This window comes from Thalassophryne amazonica, chromosome 13 (genome assembly GCF_902500255.1).
Source record: "Thalassophryne amazonica chromosome 13, fThaAma1.1, whole genome shotgun sequence".
Taxonomy (NCBI): domain Eukaryota; kingdom Metazoa; phylum Chordata; class Actinopteri; order Batrachoidiformes; family Batrachoididae; genus Thalassophryne; species Thalassophryne amazonica.
In genome coordinates this window covers 47800630-47822282 of record NC_047115.1, presented here as the reverse complement: position 1 = coordinate 47822282, position 21653 = coordinate 47800630, and the positions used below count along the sequence as shown (strand labels likewise).

General features: G+C 40.9%; 1 protein-coding gene across 10 annotated transcripts in view; it reads left to right on the top strand.

Annotated features, from left to right (window-relative positions):
• LOC117523030 (neurexin-1a-like) overlaps positions 1-21653 on the top strand; it is a 976202-nt gene that overhangs the window by 900161 nt on the left and 54388 nt on the right. The gene's annotated exons all lie outside the window — the stretch shown is intronic.

Sequence of the window (21653 nt, the reverse complement as noted above, 5' to 3'; positions counted from 1 at the left end):
ACAAATGAAATACACATTGAAACAACAATCCTTTCTCCTTTAACTGACCATACAGGAGAGATAAAAAACTGATATCGGTGCCACTCAACAACTTGCAGCAGGTATTGGTGCTGCTGTTCATCCTTCGTTACGATCTGATTGTAATCCTGGATAAGTGTAAGTCCTCGCTCAGCAAAATCATTGACAGCAGCAATGTTATCCAGGACCTGATGTGACAACTGGAGTGATGGGTTATCCTCCCATGATGAGGAAATTCATGTTGACGCTGAATGCCTCAAAAATGTGACCTGTGGCAGATGTAACAAAATCTGCCACTAATGAACTCGAAATTTCACTCGCACATCACAAAAAAAAAAAAAAAAAAAAACACATGGGCTGGGCGGCAGCGGTTAATATTTTTGAAAATCTCATGAAATTTTACCCAATTTATTTTTACCACTAAATGAAGAAGTACGTTGAAAAAGTCTGCTTGTTTTTCAGGACCACCCTTTATATACGAGGGCTGTCCGTAAAGTATAGGTCCTTTTTATTTTTTTCAAAAAACTATATGGATTTCATTCATATGTTTTTACGTCAGACATGCTTGCACCCTCGTGCGCATGCGTGAGTTTTTCCACGCCTGTCGGTGACGTCATTCGCCTGTGAGCACTCCTTGTGGGAGGAGTCGTCCAGCCCCTCGTCGGAATTCCTTTGTCTGAGAAGTTGCTGAGAGACTGGCGCTTTGTTTGATCAAAATTTTTTCTAAACCTGTGAGACACATCGAAGTGGACATGGTTCGAAAAATTAAGCTGGTTTTCAGTGAAAATTTTAACAGCTGATGAGAGATTTTGAGGTGGTTCTGTTGCTTTAAGGACTTTTCACGGTGCGAGACGTTGCTCAGCGCTCTCAGGCAGCGTCATCAGCCTGTTTCAAGCTTAAAACCTCCACATTTCAGGCTCTATTGATCCAGGACGTCGTGAGAGAACAGAGAAGTTTCAGAAGAATTCGGTTTCAGCATTTTATCCGGATATTCCACTGTTAAAGGATATTTTTTTAATGAAAGACGTGCGGACGGGTCCGCGCGTCGGGACGCAGCTGACGTGGCGCGGCGGCACAGGAAAAACACCTCCGTGTTGATAACCATTTGTTAAAATCCAGTTGGCTTTTGATGGCTTTCAGTGGAGTGAGTATATGAGAAATTGTTTATCAGCTGGAGATGTTCCAACTTGTCCTCAAGGCTTCCAACAGAGGTGTTTTTCCTGTGGCGGAGCGTCGCGGTCAGATAAGTGAAATAGTGAAATAGTGTCCAATCAGTGGCAGGCAATGTCAAAAATATACAAGGGAAAACAGGTTTGTAAAGAAGTCAAATGCAAGGAAACACTGGACATACCGGCGAGATGAAAGCAACAAAATACAAACTTTCATGTGTCACACAGGAGGAACACAAGGGTATAAATACAGAAGGTAATCACACAGGTGGAAAACAGGTGAGTGTAACCACTAATTGGAAACAGCTGCGGTAGGGATGCAGGAAGAAAGTTAACCAAAACGCACAAGGAAACTGTGACCACCAAAATAAGGCAGGAAGTGTACCAAAGACACTGGGAGTACTAAACTACATGAAGGCAAAGCAAACAAGTAGTTGACTGGGCACAGTGGAAATAATTTATAAATTACACACATAAGGGAACAAAATTGCATTAAATAGTAAAATCAAACCCATGATGGACACAAGGGAAGCAGAAGACAAAGACATGAAACCCTCAGTGAACTCCAAATAATAACACCAGGAACAGTCACAAGGGAGGTGGCAGAAGAGAAAGGCAGACAGAGCTGAACCTACATAATGCAGTGCATCCGGAAAGTATTCATAATGCTGCACTTTTCTCCACATTTTATGCTATATCCTTAATCCAAAATAGATGAAATTAATTTTTTGCTCAACATTCTACACGCAATAACCCATAATGACAATGTGAAAAATGTTTTGAGATTATTGCAAATTTATTAAAAATAAAAATAAATAAATAAATAAATAAATCATTCACAGGAGCTCGGTCACTCGGGAGGAGCTCAGAGTCGAGCCGCTGCTCCTCCACGTCGAAAGGAGTCAGTTGAGGTGGCTCGGGCATCTTTTCCGGATGCCCCCTGGACGCCTCGCTGGAGAGGTGTTCCGGGCACGTCCCATTGGGAGGAGGCCCCGGGGAAGACCCAGGACACGCTGGAGGGACTACATGTCTCGGCTGGCTTGGGAACGCCTTGGGGTTCCCCCGGAGTAGCTGCCGGAGGTGTGTGTGGATCGGGAGGTCTGGGCGACTTTGCTTGAGCTGCTGCCCCCGCGACTCGACTCCGGATAAAGTGGAAGAAAATGGATGGATCACAGCCTTTACCATGAATCTCACAATTGAGCTCAGGTGCCTCCTGTTTCCACTGATCAGCCTTGAGATGTTTCTACAGCTTAATTGGAAATTAAGCTGTAGAAATGTAACAAAATGTGGAAAAAGTGAATTGCTGTGAATACTTTCCGGATGCATTGGACATCCACAGTTGTTGCTTTTTTTCTAAAATGAGCTTCCTAACTTGATAATATGTTAATTAATGATAAAGCATTTCACTTTTGCTGGAAATACTGTATTACTGTAATAAAATTTGATTTACTGTTTGGAGAGGGGTTAATCAAAGTGGAACATTTTCGTTGACATTTTGTTTTCCTGATCAATCAAACTGCTCTTTTGACATCAGTGATTAGGTCCACAAGAAAACTGTGAATTAATTTCAAAGTTATAAGCACATCGGAGTTTGAAAAATGTGTTTGCTTCGTGAATGTATGTTTATGTTTACAAATGGGCGCCCTTATCCTGTATGCCACGGTTGTATTAGGTGTAGAAAGCTGCCTCCCAGCACCTTGTTATAGTGTCTGTTGTGCAGTCAGTTCAGCCTCCAGGAAGATGTATGGCAAGACAGGAACATGTGGGTACCAGGGGAGGAGATGGAGGGCCTCCGACTGTTCTTTTTTAATGACACTGATACTGAGCCTGAAGTCCAGCAAGAGCAACAGCTGTTTCATTTTAAATAAAGCAAAGCCTTTCTCCCAAAGGGGACAGTGTCTCATATTGTGGCAAGTAAAAACAGGATACATGCATACATAAGAAGTCACAGCGGAAAGCACTGATACCAATTGTTCAAAGTTAATTGCCTCTGAGAAATGGTAGCATGTTTTCCACAAATTCTCTAGTGTTTTGAACTTCAACACGACCTACAGAATGCACAACATTGTGTGTGTGCGTGTGTGTGTGTGTGTGTGCAAGTGTTCTGAGGTGTAAAATTTTCATGTTGAAGTCACATTGACATTGTTTGAAGCCACAGTGTTCAGTTTTATTTTTAAAGAAGAGCAGCTGCATTGATTTATGTCTGTTACAACAGGAGGATTGTAGCATATGATGAAGTGATAAAGGCAGAGCACATAAAGAATAAACTGGTCCATGGCTAGGCTTCCTGATGAAAACATGAGATCATTTTGTCGAAGTATTTCTGTGAATATCTTAATGTTTTTGTTTGTTTGTTTGTTTGTTATTATTGTTGCTATGACGAGTTTCTTTATGTGAGCTGTCCGTAGTGCTGATCCAATGTACAACACATTAAAGAAATGTAGCACATGACTATCAAATATGTTGTACACTTTAAAAACAAAAACGAGACACATAGAATTGCATCTGTGCTTTCATTGTAGGTTTGGAATGTTTGTCTGTTTGCTTATCTTATGGTCTCACAAACATGCTGCATGCCGCAAATCACCGCCGTGATGAAGCCTCACAAGACATGTTGGGGCATGTCCAGCTCATGCACAATTTCCCGGATACTCACACGACTGAAAAGCAACCGGAAGCCGTCTGAAAGCCACCTGAAAGCCGTCCTGTGAGACCAACACGGAGGTGGTTTTGTCCCGCGCCATGAGCGGCATGGTGGCGCAATCCTCCGCTTCTCTTTCCATGAAAAAAACTCCTGTAACAGTAGAATGTGCCGAAAAAGTGCTGATGTCCACGCCTTCTGCCTTTTTGTGAAAGTTAGACGACGTCCCGGATCAACAAAGCCTTCACGTTAGAAATGATCTGGTTGTTTGAACGGGGTTTGAGCTTGTCGATCGGCGCTCGGAGCGCGCTGTGCTCTCAGATGCTGTGGGCGGTCTTTAAATCGGCTGGAGCACTCCTTAATCTGTGTAATCCCCATAAAATCATCGCTGAAAGCCATCTAAATTTTCTGAATGGTGTCCAGCTGGAGGTCTCTCATAGTTTCTGGAAAAATTTGATGTAGCAAAGCTCCAAATCGTTCAGACATTTATTCGTAATAAAAATCCGACGAGAGGGGTGGACCACTGCTCACACAAAGCCTGCTCACAGGCGAATGACGCAACCGACAGGCGTGAAAAAACTTATGCATGCGCACAAAGGTTCAAGCTTGGCTGATGCAATCACACGTGATTCAAATCCATATGGCTTTTGCAAAAAATAAAAAGGTCCAATACTTTTTGGACAGACCTCGTATGTCCAAAATCAAGAAGCCGACACTCAATAACAGTACATATATATATATATATATATATATATATATATATATATATATATATATATATATATATATATATATACTCAACAAAAATATAAATGCAACACTTTTGGTTTTGCTCCCATTTTGTATGAGATGAACTCAAAGATCTAAAACTCTTTCCACATACACAATATCACCATTTCCCTCAAATATTGTCACAAACCAGTCTAAATCTGTGATAGTGAGCACTTCTCCTTTGCTGAGATAATCCATCCCACCTCATAGGTGTGCCATACCAAGATGCTGATTAGACACCATGATTAGTGCACAGGTGTGCCTTAGACTGTCCACAATAAAAGGCCACTCTGAAAGGTGCAGTTTTGTTTTATTGGGGGGGGATACCAGTCAGTATCTGGTGTGACCACCATTTGCGTCATGCAGTGCAACACATCTCCTTCGCATAGAGTTGATCAGGTTGTCAATTGTGGCCTGTGGAATGTTGGTCCACTCCTCTTCAATGGCTGTGCGAAGTTGCTGGATATTGGCAGGAACTGGTACACGCTGTCGTATACGCCGGTCCAGAGCATCCCAAACATGCTCAATGGGTGACATGTCCGGTGAGTATGCCGGCCATGCAAGAACTGGGACATTTTCAGCTTCCAAGAATTGTGTACAGATCCTTGCAACATGGGGCCGTGCATTATCCTGCTGCAACATGAGGTGATGTTCTTGGATGTATGGCACAACAATGGGCCTCAGGATCTCATCACGGTATCTCTGTGCATTCAAAATGCCATCAATAAAATGCACCTGTGTTCTTCATCCATAACAGACGCCTGCCCATACCATAACCCCACCACCACCATGGGCCACTCGATCCACAACATTGACATCAGAAAACCGCTCACCCACACGACGCCACACACGCTGTCTGCCATCTGCCCTGAACAGTGTGAACCGGGATTCATCCGTGAAGAGAACACCTCTCCAATGTGCCAAACGCCAGCTAATGTGAGCATTTGCCCACTCAAGTCGGTTACGACGACGAACTGGAGTCAGGTCGAGACCCCGATGAGGACGACGAGCATGCAGATGAGCTTCCCTGAGATGGTTTCTGACAGTTTGTGCAGAAATTCTTTGGTTATGCAAACCGATTGTTTCAGCAGCTGTCCGAGTGGCTGGTCTCAGACAATCTTGGAGGTGAACATGCTGGATGTGGAGGTCCTGGGCTGGTGTGGTTACATGTGGTCTGCGGTTGTAAGGCTGGTTGGATGTATTTTTTATTTTTTTTTCATTACTGCATTTTGCATGGGCATAGATTTGGAATTCTTCCAGCTTATGTATTGGCTGATGTTTTGGCAATGCCTTCTTGGAAGTGTTGTTGATCCATTGGCTTAGAATTGCAATATCTGTTTAAATCCTACTCAGCATGTATACTTTCTCTGTGACAATCCGTCATGTCACCGTCACTTCCCATGACAGAGCTTTTACTTAATTGTTATAAACTCCAAAGAATCAAGATGCTTCAAACACGATAAGCATGTTAAACATATCCATCACTGCTCGGCATCTGGGCTGTGATTGTGATAATGCCATTCCTTTGTCTTCCAGCCTTGCTGAAATCTGTGTGTGGAGTGCATGATGTTGACAGCTTGGCAGACCAGCAGTAGCAAGAGTGTGGGCGAAGGCCAGGCAATACATGGAGCTGAACTCCGTCTTAGAGGCCCACACGACTTCATTATTCAGTTGGAAGCTATTGAGCATCTGGGACTAAATTATTCATCAACATCGACCTAGTTCTGTGGCACTAAGTTAGATACTTGGATGTCATCAGGCATTCTAATCAGAGCGTCTGCTGCAGTGTGATAGCTGCCATGGGTAAACACAATGCACCTGGATTATAAAGAGAAGCGGCCACACTCATTGTTACACACTGACAGTTTTACATAGAGCATTAGAGGCTTTAGGTACATGCGAAGATGCAGGGGAATTCTTCATCCGTTATCTAACCACAAGCCACTTGCATCCACTCGCTCGCTCACTGGCACACTAATGATGGGTTGGTGCTGCGCTGCAGGTGAGGACAACAAACTCCTGCCAATTAGTCTGTATAGAGTACAATTCTGGTCAGAACTGGACACCAGCAGTCCACTATTAGTGTACAGTTCTGCTAGCATGAGAAATAATGGAACATAGTTTGTGCAGAAACCTATAGAGAGTGCTGATTCATCCGTTTTAAGACCAATGTGAGACACTGGCTTCAAGTGCTGCTTGGTCCCAATTATAAAGAGGTATAAATAACAATTTCACCTTCCTCTTAGCTTAAAGTGGAGGATGGAATGCACACGATTTAGCCTGTATTTTTGTGAGATAATGAAAACAAGACATGATAAGATAGCACCAAATATGATTCACCATTTAAACATCAGTTTCAACCAACCACAAAACCATTTTATTTCCTTATACCCCCATTACACATGCTGATTGAGGCTGAATTGCGTCAGAATGACACATCTGGACACAGTCAAGAAATATTGAGGTGCGGTCTGAAGACCAATGGACGGCAGTCTGTGAGCATCTACATATTTGGTCCCATTTGCTTAGCTGTCCCGAGTGTGTGTTGCACATGTTCAAAACACTCTTGGTGCATTGAGATGGAACGACATCTAACGGTGGTCTGTATGCAATTTTTGCATCATCTGATCGCAGTGTACATATTCTGATGGCATCAAAACAGCATCTGAAATGATCTGATCTGAGATTGATCGGTCACAGCAAAGCCTGCCGGCATGTTGTGCCACGGATGTCCACCTCCACTGGACCCCGGCCAGGGAGGGCAAAGGAAATATTGATACGTAATAACATGTACGTATGTGGCACACATTCATCATATACAGTGAATGTGAACAGCGCACAATCAAACTCTAAGCACTGTGTGTCACTGTGCCTCTCTGTGGTCTCATGCACAGTAATGCGTCATAGCGCATGTCAGGCATGGAGCTGAACAGATCTCACCACTGTAATATGCATATTATTACCTGAGCACCATCTAAACGCTGTAGGAGGTGTGACGTGGAACTGTATGCCAGGCCGTGACAACATTTTTAAACATGAAACTCACCTCCAGCACGGAACCATGATCCTTTCACAGTGCAGAGCGCACAGGAACCAAATCACAGCCTGTGGTGAAAAGCCTCACCTCGGCTGCAAAAATTAATTCCCATGTGATAACTCAACTGACATCACAGTGTACAGAGTTGTGTTGTGCTCCTGAAGTGAGCAAAAAAGAAGAAAACAATTAAAGAAATTAAAGTTAGCTGGAAACGCTACATCTGATGCATGGTGTGACTGCTTGGCCCACTGCCAGCAAACTTTCTGCAAAGGTGTCCAGTGGCATGCGCGCACACGCTTAGTGGCTCATGCAGCCTTTATGAACACACAAACACACACACACACACAGCTGAGTGATAATTTCAACCCCACACGTAAAATATATATATATATATATATATATATATATATATATATATATATATATATATATATATATATATGTATATATTAGTGCCATTAGGGTCCTGGATCAAACCACAAAACTTATATGAAACTATGTATTTTGAGTATTCTTTTAAACAGATTTATGCACATTGCTTCAATTCTTTTGTTAGACTATTCCATAATTGTACCCCTGACACAGAAACACATACTTTTCAAAGTTGTCCTGACACATGACATTTTTTAAATTCAGTTCCCCTCTGAAATTATATCCCCCTTCTCTCTCTAAAAACAATTTATTTTGAAGTTGATTATTTCTTGCTTTGAATGTTATTTGTGCTGTTTAAAACTAAATTAACCAAATCCTGAAATTTTATAGCTTGTATTTATAAAGAGTTCATTTGTATGGTCCCTATATCCAGCATTGTTTATTAATCTAATGGCCCATTTCTGCGTTGTACTTACTGTTTGTATATTAATTTTGTATGTGTTTCCTCAAACCTCTAACATGGTAACTCAAATATCGTACAATCAATGTACAGTACAAAGTATAAAATGCTTTCACTTTTACTATGCATCTTGTTTTTCCCCAAGACAGCAGTGCTCAATGCCAACTTCCCTCAAACATATGTCATGTATGGTGTCTAAAATTTTTGTAGTCTAAGACCACACCAAGAAATTTAATTTCATTCACTCTTTCAATGTTTACATTGTCAACTCATTTCTTTTGTGACCACTTCCAAAAGCTGCTGTAATTCCATACCAAAACAGAAATATTTGTGTCCTCTGCAAATAACACGGATTTTATTATCTCTGACACGCTATATATATCACTAATACTTGTATACAGTGAGGCAAATATGTATTTGATACAATGTCGAATTTTCATTAGGTGGGAAAACTTGTCAAATCGACAGTGGATCAAATACTTTTGGCCCTAAAACTGATCCTTGAGGTACACCACATGTAATATTCATGAATCTAAATTTACATCGGAGTATTTGTACAAACTGTTGTTATATAAAGAGCTCTGTAACAAGTTCAAAACAATACCTTGGAAGCAATACTTCTCATTTTTTCTAATCAATATATCATAATTGACAGTGACAAATGCTTTCTTAATATCTTAGAACACTCAAATCGCATACCTTTTTTAAATCAATACATTCCATTACTTCCTCTACTAAATTAATCAGTGCCAAGGCTGTTGATCTATTTTTTTTCCCTAAATCCATATTGGCTATCTGACAACAGTTCATGTTTTTATACAAAACTGTCAAATCAAGTTCTGAACAGTTTTCCCAATAAAAATGGGAAAGTATTGATTCTGGCCTATAATTTAAAAAGTTGTCTATCTTCTGCTTTATCAATGGGAGCAACTCTTGCCACTTTTGTCTGGTGCAAAAATAAACCATTTTGAAAAGACAAGTTAAAGATATACATTAGTGGTTTCACAATACCCTCAATAAGACTTTTCACAGTTACCATGTCAATGTCATTCCTGTCTGTGCTGGTTTTATTTTTAAAACCATACACAATGTCATAAATTTCCTCCTTCTACTGCTCTTAGAAACATTGAGCTATTGTTTCTCTCAACATAATCTCTACCATTAAGTCCATACTCAACAAAAATATAAACGCAACACTTTTGGTTTTGCTCCCATTTTGTATGAGATTAACTCAAAGATCTAAAACGTTTTCCACATATACAATATCACCATTTCTCTCAAATATTGTTCACAAACCAGTCTAAATCTGTGATAGTGAGCACTTCTCCTTTGCTGAGATAATCCATCCCACCTCACAGGTGTGCCATATCAAGATGATTAGTGCAAAGGTGTGCCTTAGACTGCCCACAATAAAAAGCCACTCTGAAAGGTGCAGTTTTATCACACAGCACAATGCCACAGATGTCACAAGATTTGAAGGAGCGTGCAATTGGCATGCTGACAGCAGGAATGTCAACCAGAACTGTTGCTCGTGTATTGAATGTTCATTTCTCTACCATAATCCGTCTCCAAAGGCGTTTCAGAGAATTTGGCAGTACATCCAACCAGCCTCACAACCGCAGACCACGTGTAACCACACCAGCCCAGGACCTCCACATCCAGCACGTTCACCTCCAAGATCATCTGAGACCAGCCACTCGGACAGCTGCTGGAACAATCGGTTTGCATAACCAAAGAATTTCTGCACAAACTGTCAGAAACTGTCTCAGGGAAGCTCATCTGCATGCTCGTCGTCCTCATCGGGGTCTCGACCTGACTCCAGTTCATCATCATAACCGATTTGAGTGGGCAAATGCTCACATTCGCTGCCGTTTGGCACGTTGGAGAGGTGTTCTCTTCACGGATGATGCGAAGGAGATGTGTTGCACTGCATGAGGCAAATGGTGGTCACACCAGATACTGACTGGTATCCCCCCCAATAAAGCAAAACTGCACCTTTCAGAGTGGCCTTTTATTGTGGACAGTCTAAGGCACACCTGTGCACTAATCATGGAGTCTAATCAGCATCTTGGTATGGCACACCTGTGAGGTGGGATGGATTATCTCAGCAAAGGAGAAGTGCTCATTATCACAGATTTAGACTGGTTTGTGCACAGTATTTGAGGGAAATGGTGATATTGTGTATGTGGAAAAAGTTTTAGATCGTTGAGTTCATCTCATACAAAATGGGAGCAAAACCAAAAGTGTTGCGTTTATATTTTTGTTGAGTATAATTTCTTCTGACATAAAGTTAAGTGACTTCTTTATGTCTTCCACTTCAGTGACAACACTTCTTTTCAGTGGCATGTTGCAGTCAGATTCACTGCCTTCTGGAGAGATCACGTAGCTGAGGCAATGCCGTGGCTAGCTGGCCTTCAGCTGCTGGTGGGGGCCAGCTGGCCTTTGGCTCCTGCTGGTGTTGATCAGCAGTCATTGTCCGCCGGCTGAACTGCTGTAGGAATGGGCCTGACGGTAGCCACTGCCCATGTCGCGGGCCTGGCGCTAGCTCGCAGGCCCACACCGACAGGCCTTTGTCCCCCTTCCTTGGCTCATCACGGTCAAAAACAGCAGCCAGTAGTCCTCTCTATCACCTATTTTCCTTCTTTAACTGCCAGACTTTTTCCTCATATCAGCAAAGTTCCATGTATATTTTGTGAGCTGGATCCGATGCATAAAGCCAGCCGAGCACACAGCCTGAAGTCCGCTGGTCCGCATGCAGTTTAATGAATGAAATTTGCATGAGTAAATATCAGTTATAAAGATATTTGGACAGTTTCACATTAAAAAATTCTATGCACTTTCTTTTAGACGATAAAATTATATATTTTTGATGGTCTCACACAAAAGTTATTTTTAATCAAGTTTTTATTGGTTTTATTGTTGAACTATCATTGGTAACTGTTTTGTTGACAAGTGTTGAGCAGTACACCTACAGTTGTGGTCAGACGACTTATCATCAGCATGAATGTCATGGTAACTCAAGATCTCTTGAACTGTATTTTTTTTTTTTTTTTTTTGGTGGAATGGTTGTACATCACTGATGACTTTAAAAAAAACATGAATTGAGTGCACAAGTTTGAATTTATTTAGGATTTTCTTTAATCCACACAGGGTCAAAAGTATACATATAGGCTCAAATATATACATACACCCCCACTCATATTTGGTTAAATGTCCATGAGCAAGCTGCATCTCAACCAGATACCTTTGAAAGCCTAAAATTACCGTGACACCCATTCCCATGGATGCATTTATGTAAACTTTTGACAACTGTCCAAAGAAGTCAAGGTTTTGTGTTTGTTTTTGTTTATTTGTTCAAAAATAGGTCTGTAAAGTCACACTCAATTATTCTATTGTATATGAAATTTAAAATATTTTATCTTTTCTTGGAACATGTGGACAGTTCTATATATTTTTACTTTTGATACGTACAATGTATTTCTGTGAAAATTTGTTTTTAAATTATGAAGAGAGATTTTTTTTTAAATATACATAATTGGTGTAGTGATGATGTCTGTTTGTATTATTGTCCTTTTTGTGTATAACATTGAGTATCAAGAAATCTCTATGACTAATGCTCTTCTCTTGTAAGTGTTCTAAACTCTCTAATATGTGGAGAAAGTACTATGTTTATCGAGGATACAAGTCAAAAGGTAGGGGTGAGAGCTGTATTGGTGAGGAATGTTTTTTATAATAATTTTTGTTTTTATAATTTTATAAATGTTTTAAGTGTATTATTTTGGATAGAGATGGCAGTAACTATAAAGTGGTAAACTACATACAAGTAATTAGGATTAGTATTTGTAAGTGATAAATTAGATGTGTGAATTTGATGGTGGTTCACCTGCAAAATGGTGCATTCCTGTGAAGTGAGTATATAAGGCACACATTCATATCTTTCATGGTGTGGTTGTGCTGCTAGTGTTGTTGCCGGTGTACAGATGATTTTTTAATGAATAAATTATTTTTGGTTGGAACTTACCACATTTTTGGTTCATCGAGCACTGGAACCACCTTGGTGGTTGAAGGTCATTCTAACACACAATATTTATTTATTTTTTTAATACAGTGCTCTCAATAGAATAAAATTATTTTCCAAGGCTGAGCAATTGCTATTTATGATTGATCCTGACTAAATATGTGTAGCTTAAAAGGACAAAATTCTGATATAAAATTCTCTGAAATGTGAACCCTTCAATTTTGCAGTTTTTGCACCCTCAATTTCAGTGGCGGCGCCAGGAAAGTTTTGTTGGGGGGGCTGAGTGGAGCCTGGGGTAAAAGTTGGAGGGGCATTTCGATGTCATCGAAATGAACAATATATAGTAAATTGTTTTATAAATACCAAGGTATATGTTTTAGTCACCTGTGCTCCTCTAAAATGTGGTATCAGTGCACACATACATCACTTAGAATGATTGCTGAGCAACAATATACAGCTTCTGTATATTCTGTGTTTGTGCGCGGCTGCGGCCGATGTGCTTGATGAATTCCTGCACAAAAAGTAGTTCCCAGATAACTGTGATATATTCCTGTGAGATATCTCATCTAAATCAATTCTAAAATTTGCCAGTAATAAAATTATAAAGATAAGTGAAGTTTTAAGAGTGGCTGTAATAAATATTTAGGAAACCTAAATTTTTGGAGTATGGAGTTAAATTTGTCTCATTAATACTTGTAAATGCACAGAGGGTGATTTACAAATATCCTTTGAATTGTACACGTGGTTTGTGATCCACAAACACAAATTTCTGATTTGTAACTTGTGTGTGGGTTTTTACAAATAAATGTTTATTTGCAAAACTGAAAATTCTGTTTGTGAAGAGTGATTCAGCATTGGTGGATCACCGAACACACTCATTCATCACTTTGCTCGGTTATGCAATATTGAGACATTCTCAGCGCAAAACTGTAGTTGAGACCCACAAATATGTCAGTCGCTATTCACATTATTGGCAGAATTATTGGGGGAGCTGAGGGCTTGATTCAGCTCCCCCCAAGCCCCCCTCCTTGGCGCCGCCACTGCTCAATTTCCCATAGCACCTTTACTCAAAAATCCCAGGAAGAGCCCTGGAGTCAAAGTGTTCAGGTTTCAGCAAAAGGAAGACTTAAGAAGTGTGAGTAAAATGTGCATCGTTTACTTCTTTTTTCAGTCAGCAAAATTTAACATTTGCGCTTTTGTGTTTGAAATAAAACTACTACAATTTGCATGATAACATAATGAGTAGCAGTTTATGGATAATGATATAAAACAAAATTATTTTTTGGTCAGGAACGAGAGGGAGCTTTGCAAAATAAGCGCTTATATTGGACAAAACAGAGCTTTTCAGAGGCAAAAAAAAAAAAAAAAAAAAAACAGAAAAGCAAAAAGAAAAACAGCAAGCACCCTCAGCGGAATACATTACCAGAACAACAGAGGCATGCCTCAGATAAACCCTTCAGATGCCTTCAGTGTCCTCCTGACTTTCAGCTCGTCTCCAAAGAGACGTGTTGTGTGCCAGAGAGCATTCATCAAATTAGACCAGAGAGAAAACAGTGTGAAAACCCACAGCTCTCTGCAGAGACACGCCGACAGGTTATCACAGCGAAGGTGTCTCTTGCTCCCTAGCACCGGGGGCAGCAGCAACCTCCCTAAAGAGCGGCCCTCCCCTCTCTCACATTCCCTGCACCAGACCAGGATTAAGAGAGCAAAACAGGCATTCTGGAGGGAAGTGCATAGGAGAGTAACGCATCGCAGTGAAGCCACCTGCTCCGTGGAGCGTTTATTGGAGGGTGGCATTAGGCATTGAGCATTAGCGCTGTCGAGATAAGTGTTTGCAGTGTTGTAGATAACCAGCAGAACGGGGCTGCTGACGAAGCTTTACACGTGCACACTGTGGCTCGGCCTGGACATCTCATTAAGGAAGTGCGTTATCAATCCTCACAGATCGAAAACCAGCATGACAGTAATAATAAAAAGCATCATGGTGCCTGAGTCAGGTTAGAATTTCCTAGTCCAACTCACATTTGATAGTTCAATCTGTGCCTGAACCAAGGTCAGTCAATAACATGAACTCACACTTTAGTAAATTGGTATTCCATTGTGTCTTTTTTATTATTGTGGACTGTGTTAACAATTTCATAAATATTGCAAGCAGCTATTTCAAAGTGTTGCTTGCCCCATTTTCTGTCAATGCTTCTCTTCAGCTGCTTTGAGCAGTGGCGAATAAATGAGCTGTGCCGTAGCTTCACCATTCTTTGGACTTTAACGCTAGATTAATGATGCTTCACGAGCCCCAAGCCTTTGATTTTAGTATTTTAGAGCTACCGTCATTAAATGAACGACAGCTACATTTTGTTTAGATCCTTGCATTTTGAAGCATCTTGCCTGTGGCCATAATACACATCAGTAAATTTAACTCAGTTGAGGTAATGAACCCTGTAAAATTCAGAATTTATGAAAATCCAAATGTGGCCATATTATGCGCATTTTCAGTAAATGTTCAGAATTGTAGCTGAAATTAGAGAACTGAGGTCTTCATGAATTAAGATTAGGAAGGTGCTGTCCACATCTAATGCAGGCTTGCTCGTGGCTGGTGAGGCTGAGGTGAGACAAGCAGACTCTGCGAGGAAAAGTCTGATTTGGTTCTGGTACTGTGGTAGCATGGTTCTTCCTCCTACTTCGCTTCTCCTCAAGGGAAGCTCTGCGGGAGGTCTCGAAAGAGGAGAGAGTGATGAGCAGTGTCACCACACCTCCTGGCCAGCAGTTCAGGCTGACCACTGGCGATGGCCGACAGGTCGGCTGTGAGGGATTTCTTTAGAGAGTCTTTGTATCTGGCCCTCTGTCAAAATGGCCAGTAGACATTTAACCATAGAGAAAGATCTCAGGCAGGTGATGCACCCTAAAATAACACATTTTCCAATATCTAAGAAATAACATTTTTCTGTGCATGTTGCTTTACCTGCCACTAAACACGCCCCAGCTCCCTTTGGCGATGGGTCGTTATTCTGTGCCTCTTGCAAAGACCCTGTTGGTGTGTCTCACAGAACACAGATCAGTAATTGGCCATGGCTCACAAAGTAAAGTCATTTTCTCACCATCAAGAATATGCACCCTGGAAGGTCATAGTTCAAAATGTTGTCCATATCTCTGAAAATCATTGAGGGTCCAGAAGGGTGTTTGTTATGAACCAGGGAATTCTGCCTTTGTGCTGTGGTTGTGTTTTAACCGTGGCACAGGTTTCAGAATGAAAAATGTCTTTTATCCATCATGAACTAACATACTTTGATAATCCCTTGCATTTCCTTAGATCTCATAACTTTGTTGTGCTATAGGTTGTGGGTGTTTTTGCACGTCACAAGTCTGGTGTGCTGCATCATCAAACTACATGCTAGATCACATTCAACCATGGTCTTCACATGGCAGTTTGTCATAGTTAGAGATCATGGCCATCTAGGAAAGTGTCACAGAACTGCAGAAGGTCCAGACAAGAACCTCCCTTAGACCCCCATCACACATAGCATGAATGAGGCCGAATGGTGTCCAAAAGAAGAATCGACCCACATTTGACAAGTGTTGAGGTGCAGTCTGAAACCGTCGGAGAGCTGTCTCAGAGCAGTCGACATGGACAAGCCCATTCGTGTGGCTGCCTCGACTGTTTTGCACATGTGCAAAACACTCGTGGTGCAGTCCATGTGGGACACCCATCAAACGGCAATCCATGTGCAACCTGAGCGCAATTGCATTGCAATCTACATATTCGTACGGCATCACAATAGCATTCGGAACAATTTGATCACGGGTGGGGGAACCCTGAAATGGATTGGGCACATCAAATTCTGCTGTCATGTCCTGCCTGTGCCATGTACATGCACCTCCACTGGATCTCATTCAGGGAGTGCAATGGAAATGTTGATATGAAGATTGCACAATCAAACCAAACGCACCACCTGTCACTGCAAGTCGATGTGTAATTGTGTGTCAGAGGCTCGGAGTGGTGCCTGCAATGAGGTTGAATGGGATGTCAGCCCCATAATATATATATATTATGATATGTTTACCATCAAACTCTGTCGGAGAAATGGTGGTGGAACTGTTTCACCAGCCCATGACACCATAAATACACATGTAAACTCACCTCTGGTACGGCCCCAGGTATGTGTCACAGTGCAGGGCAAACAACAGCCAGGATCTGCAGCCTATGGTGAAGTCCGTTTCGCCCTGGCTGCGCCATGTGCTGACATCATCAGCTCACAAATGCCTCGTCCACCACGGCATAAAACTATGCCATGTCAGGCGCCGTCTTGCGGCGCGCCAATGATCTGACCGAACAGCGCGGCGTACACCCCTTCCATGTACTCTGTGTGCTCATCACACCGCTGTTGTTGTGCTGTGTCCATGAGCACAGTGCTGAGAGTCCGTCATGTGTGGTACCCACATATCCATCCTGCCTATGCAATGCCTTGCCCAGAGGTCAGTGTGCGCAAGGGAGAGTGTGGACAAGCGAATCAGTGAGTGATTGAGTAACAGCACTCGAGCGCATCTGTCCGGCAGTCTGAGCGCTTTATTTATGATTCTGGTGCAGTCTGACACCAGTCTGTGTCTCTGTACTGTTGCCTGACACATTCGCCCACATTCTATGTGGTTGTCCAACAGTCATACACGGCTGTCCAACTGTCTGTCCCTCGCAACTGCGTGTCGAAGTTTGTTTTTTTTCCCATTTTGGCTGACTCTGCTTGATTCCTGCTCATTCTTGCTATGGGTGACGGGGGTCTTAGACGGGGGTCACAAAAGTTTAAATCAACTGGTTTCCAGCCAAACTTTTGCTGGTTACATGCGAATTTCTACATCCGATGTCATGGATGTTTGGGATTCGGGGTTGTTCAACGTCAAATCCATATGCACAATTTACTGTCAAACTGATTTTTCACAAATATGACCTCTTTAATTTTTATTTTAATTACAGTCTCAAAATCACACCTGCACTGATGTCGTGTTATTTTTCTTCTGTGGAAAATACATCCCAGTATTTTAGCAACATATTCTGGCATCACAGCCAGGCTGACATCACAGCCAGGCTGCGTGTGAGCTTTAATTTAAAATGGCTAAATTTGTACAATAACCAGCCCACATTGAACTCTGACAGAAAACAAAACTACATACTGGCACAAGACACCATGAACTGCAAATGTTATTGGATTTCAACCAGGTCATGACCACATCAAAATGCTGACCTACACCATAATCCTGAATGACAGATCAATACATGCAATTATATTTTTATGATGATTTGAAGGCTGCTGCAAATAAAAAGTGTCAGGTTGTTGTTTTGATCAAAACGATTTTGTTTGATCAAAACAGACAGACAGACAGACAGACAGCAGGACATTAATGGTGTCGCTGTGTTGTTTTACTCTATCCTAGCACAAATGCCCATTGGTTAGAATGCATATTGCAAAAGAAAATAAATAAATAGATAAATGCACTGAATATAATATTAGTCAGAGACTGAACTGTTTGAAAAAGAATATTGCCTACAAGTGGTGTCAATTTTCCCCCATTATTTATTTGATGATTATTGTCATCTTTGAATAAATTATTGCTCAATGCTTTGCTCAAGCAAGTTGAAGAAATTGAAACACCTTAGATCAAAATGGTTCCAAAAAGATCTTTCCAAAAAGACCCAAACGAGTGGTATAATTTAAATGTATTTATTTTAATTAAGTCATCATCATCATGTTAACCATCACAATCACTATGCAATAAAGCCCATTTATAAACACATTTGAGGCGTGGCTGCTTTGAGTGACATCTTGTTTGTTGTTGCTTTGGTTGGTCAGAGTCTGCCGACTGCATTTGTGAAGTACTGTCCTTTTTTGGCTGTTTTATTACACATATCTTTAATAATATGGCTTGTTGTGTGGTTAATATAATAAAACAAAATGTGGTTTCAAATCATACATAAATTTAATCTACAAGTGTAACGCAAGTCTATAATTATAAAGTAATGCTTCCTTTTTATGGTGAATCCATCTATGCATAGCTTAATTTGAATTTCAATGTGCTGATGACTTTAAGATCTTATTCTATAAATTTCTGCCCTGGACAAGCAGACAGAAGTAGAAATATGTACGGGCATATCCCCCTCCAACCAGGTTATTCTTCAGGGAGTTAACCTACATCTAGTAGAGCCACATCACAGCACTTCCTCTTTTCTGCTCACAAATAAAGCTGAAGAGAGGGAGAAGAAAAGAGGCATGTGAGCAGTCGATGAGAGCGGTAAGGTAGGCAGCGAGGAGAGGGAGTATTGATTCCTTGATTCCCGTACCTCTGCCAGTGAGTGCAGAGTGTCAAGATCTCCCGCCAGGAAAAACAAATCACAAGGCTGAAGTGATGGATGTGGCACTCCAGGATCCGGTGGTTTTGCCATCTGGATGGCCGACACTGTATATCAGCCTCATGCTCAGCAAATTAAATTTACATTTGGACGGCTTCCCCAGGCCCAGGACACGACACACATGCACCAAAAACAACCCTCCGCCCCGACTTGCTTAATGGGTTTGATCTATCATTTCCAGGTCTATTATGTAAAGATGATGTTGGTTCGTGTTCAGAATGTGGAAATGACGTTACAGAGAGAACAAAATCTCATTATATGCAACCAAATTGATGCAAAGCAAAATGACATCACTTTTAATTTCCTTATGATGCATCAATACTAATCCAACTTGTATCTTGTTGCACTGCCAACATCAGCGAAAGAATAACAGAAGCTGAACTAAAAAAATCCTCTGAGAGCACATACCTCTGCCAATTCTTCACATATATGACTATTAAAGGTAAAGTGTAGCAGAATTATGCAAAAACTGCTGAACTGATTTTCTTAAGACTTGGTGAATGGGTCGGCTATGAACCAATGAAGACACCATTAACGTTTGGAGGCTGAAATTAACGGGATTTTTTATGGGATTTTTTATGAACTGTTAACATTACAAGGACATTTTTCAAGATTTTCATGAATTTCTCAAGCTACGTCTCCACATATACCTGATTTTTGTCATAAATATCTGTGTATTATCGCTTGAGAAAAAAATGTAAAAAAAAAAAAAAAATTCCCTTTCTGGCAATATTAATTAAAGTGAAAAATGGTGATGATTTCTTCTGTGGTCCATGCCCTCGTTCACAAAGTTTATTGAAACACAGTTTAAAAGTTTTGTATGTAATCTTGCAAACTAACAGCACTAAAAACATTAATTCCTTGGCAGAGAACAGAGTTTAAGCAGCAATGATTTTAAGCTCCACTTTGGTAACCGGAAGTAGTTTTCTCTTTTTTGTGCATATATGAGGTCTGTTAGAAAAGTATCCGACCTTTTTATTTTTTGCAAAAACCTGATGGATTTGAATCACGTGTGCTTGCATGAGCCAACCTTGAACCTTCGTGTGCATGCTTGAATTTTTTCACGCCTGTCGATTGCGTCATTTGCTGGCAAGCAGCATTTGTGTGAGGTCATGTATAGTGCTCTCGGCGGATTTTCATTGCAAGGAAAATGGCGGAACGACTGGAGCAGCACTATTTCATCAACTTTTGCCAGAAACTGGGCGACAGCCAGGTGCAAACCATTCGGAAGATTCAGACGGCTTTCGGTGGCTTTTCAGTCGTGTGACTATCCGAGAAATTGTGAAAGAGGTGGGCATCATTTTTCGAAGTCCAGCATGTCCTGTGAGATTTCAACACGAAGGTGCTTTTGCTCCGCTGTCAGCAGCTTCGGCACAAATTCACCGCCACTCTTTTCATGGCCAAATCTTCTGTCACAGTGGAATGTGCCAAAAAAGTGCTGATGTCCACCTCTTCCGCAATTTCTCAGACAGTCACACGACGGTCCCGCATCACCACAGCATTCACTTTGGAAATGATCTGGTCATTTTAGCATGTTGATGGCTGACCGGAGCGTGGCTCGCTCTCCACTGTTGTGCGGACGTCTTTAAACCGGTTGTACCGCTCCTTAATCTGTGTGATGCCCATAGGATTGTCACCGAAAGCCGCTTGCCAGCAAATGACGCAATCGACAGGCGTGAAAAAATTCACGCATGCTCACGAAGGTTCAAGGTTGGCTCATACAAGCACACGTGATTCACATCCATCAGGTTTTTGCAAAAAAAACAACAAAAAAAAAGGTCAGATACTTTTCTAACAGACCTCGTATGTTATCTTGAATTTTCCCATACTCGGTACTATGTAAGGTAAAGGTAAGAAGATTGTACAATTTAAGCCACTGTATTTTTTTAATACATGTTGATTTATTTATTGGATTTATTTTCTTTAATTTTACAATTTGTAATTCATTTTAATTGGTCAATCAGCTGTTAATTTAGCCATATTTGTTAATGGTAATCCATCCTTTAGCAGTAAGTCAATCTAGAAGTTCTGTTTAAATTTATAGTTTAGTCATTTTAAGCCCTTGTTGTTAGCATTATTAAATCTTGTCTGCTTAAATTCCTCATCTATACCAGTACGGCACAAACATAAATCCATTTCTGGTTACCATGACAAACATTTCATACCATCACTGCTTAAACTCACAGAACATAAAGTTAATCTTCATTTTTAGGATTTGTCATTTCTACATCTTTATGATGTATTTTATTTTGTAGCTATCAGCTGATTGTGTGACTTTAATAATGTAGTAATTACGTAATCTGTAAAATATTTACATACATCAAAATATTGTATGTATGTATAAGCAGGAGGGGGATGCTCACTGTACAGCTGCAGGTTATTCTGCTTAACAGAAAATCTAATGGAGCCATGAAGAGACTGCCATGTTTAAATGCAATGACCTTTAACGCAGAGCTGATCAAATGGCCTTGAAGCAAGACTATAAAAGAACATTGCAGCATAATGTTTTACAGTGTACTTTTCCTGGTCTTTTGTTTGCCCTTTCCCATTTTTCCAAGAGGGCAAAATGTATAGCTTTGACAGGAGCATCGCAAACGGTCGAGAATAAATTTGGCATTAGACTAGATGTGGCACTGGAATATTCCAGCTGTTCTACATCTGCTGTGTGATGCTGCTTTATATATGCAAAAGGGATACCGAATCATGTTGCAAGGAATGATAAAAGTATTGATATTAACCTTCACTGTTTCGCCATTTGTTTTATCTGTTTTAC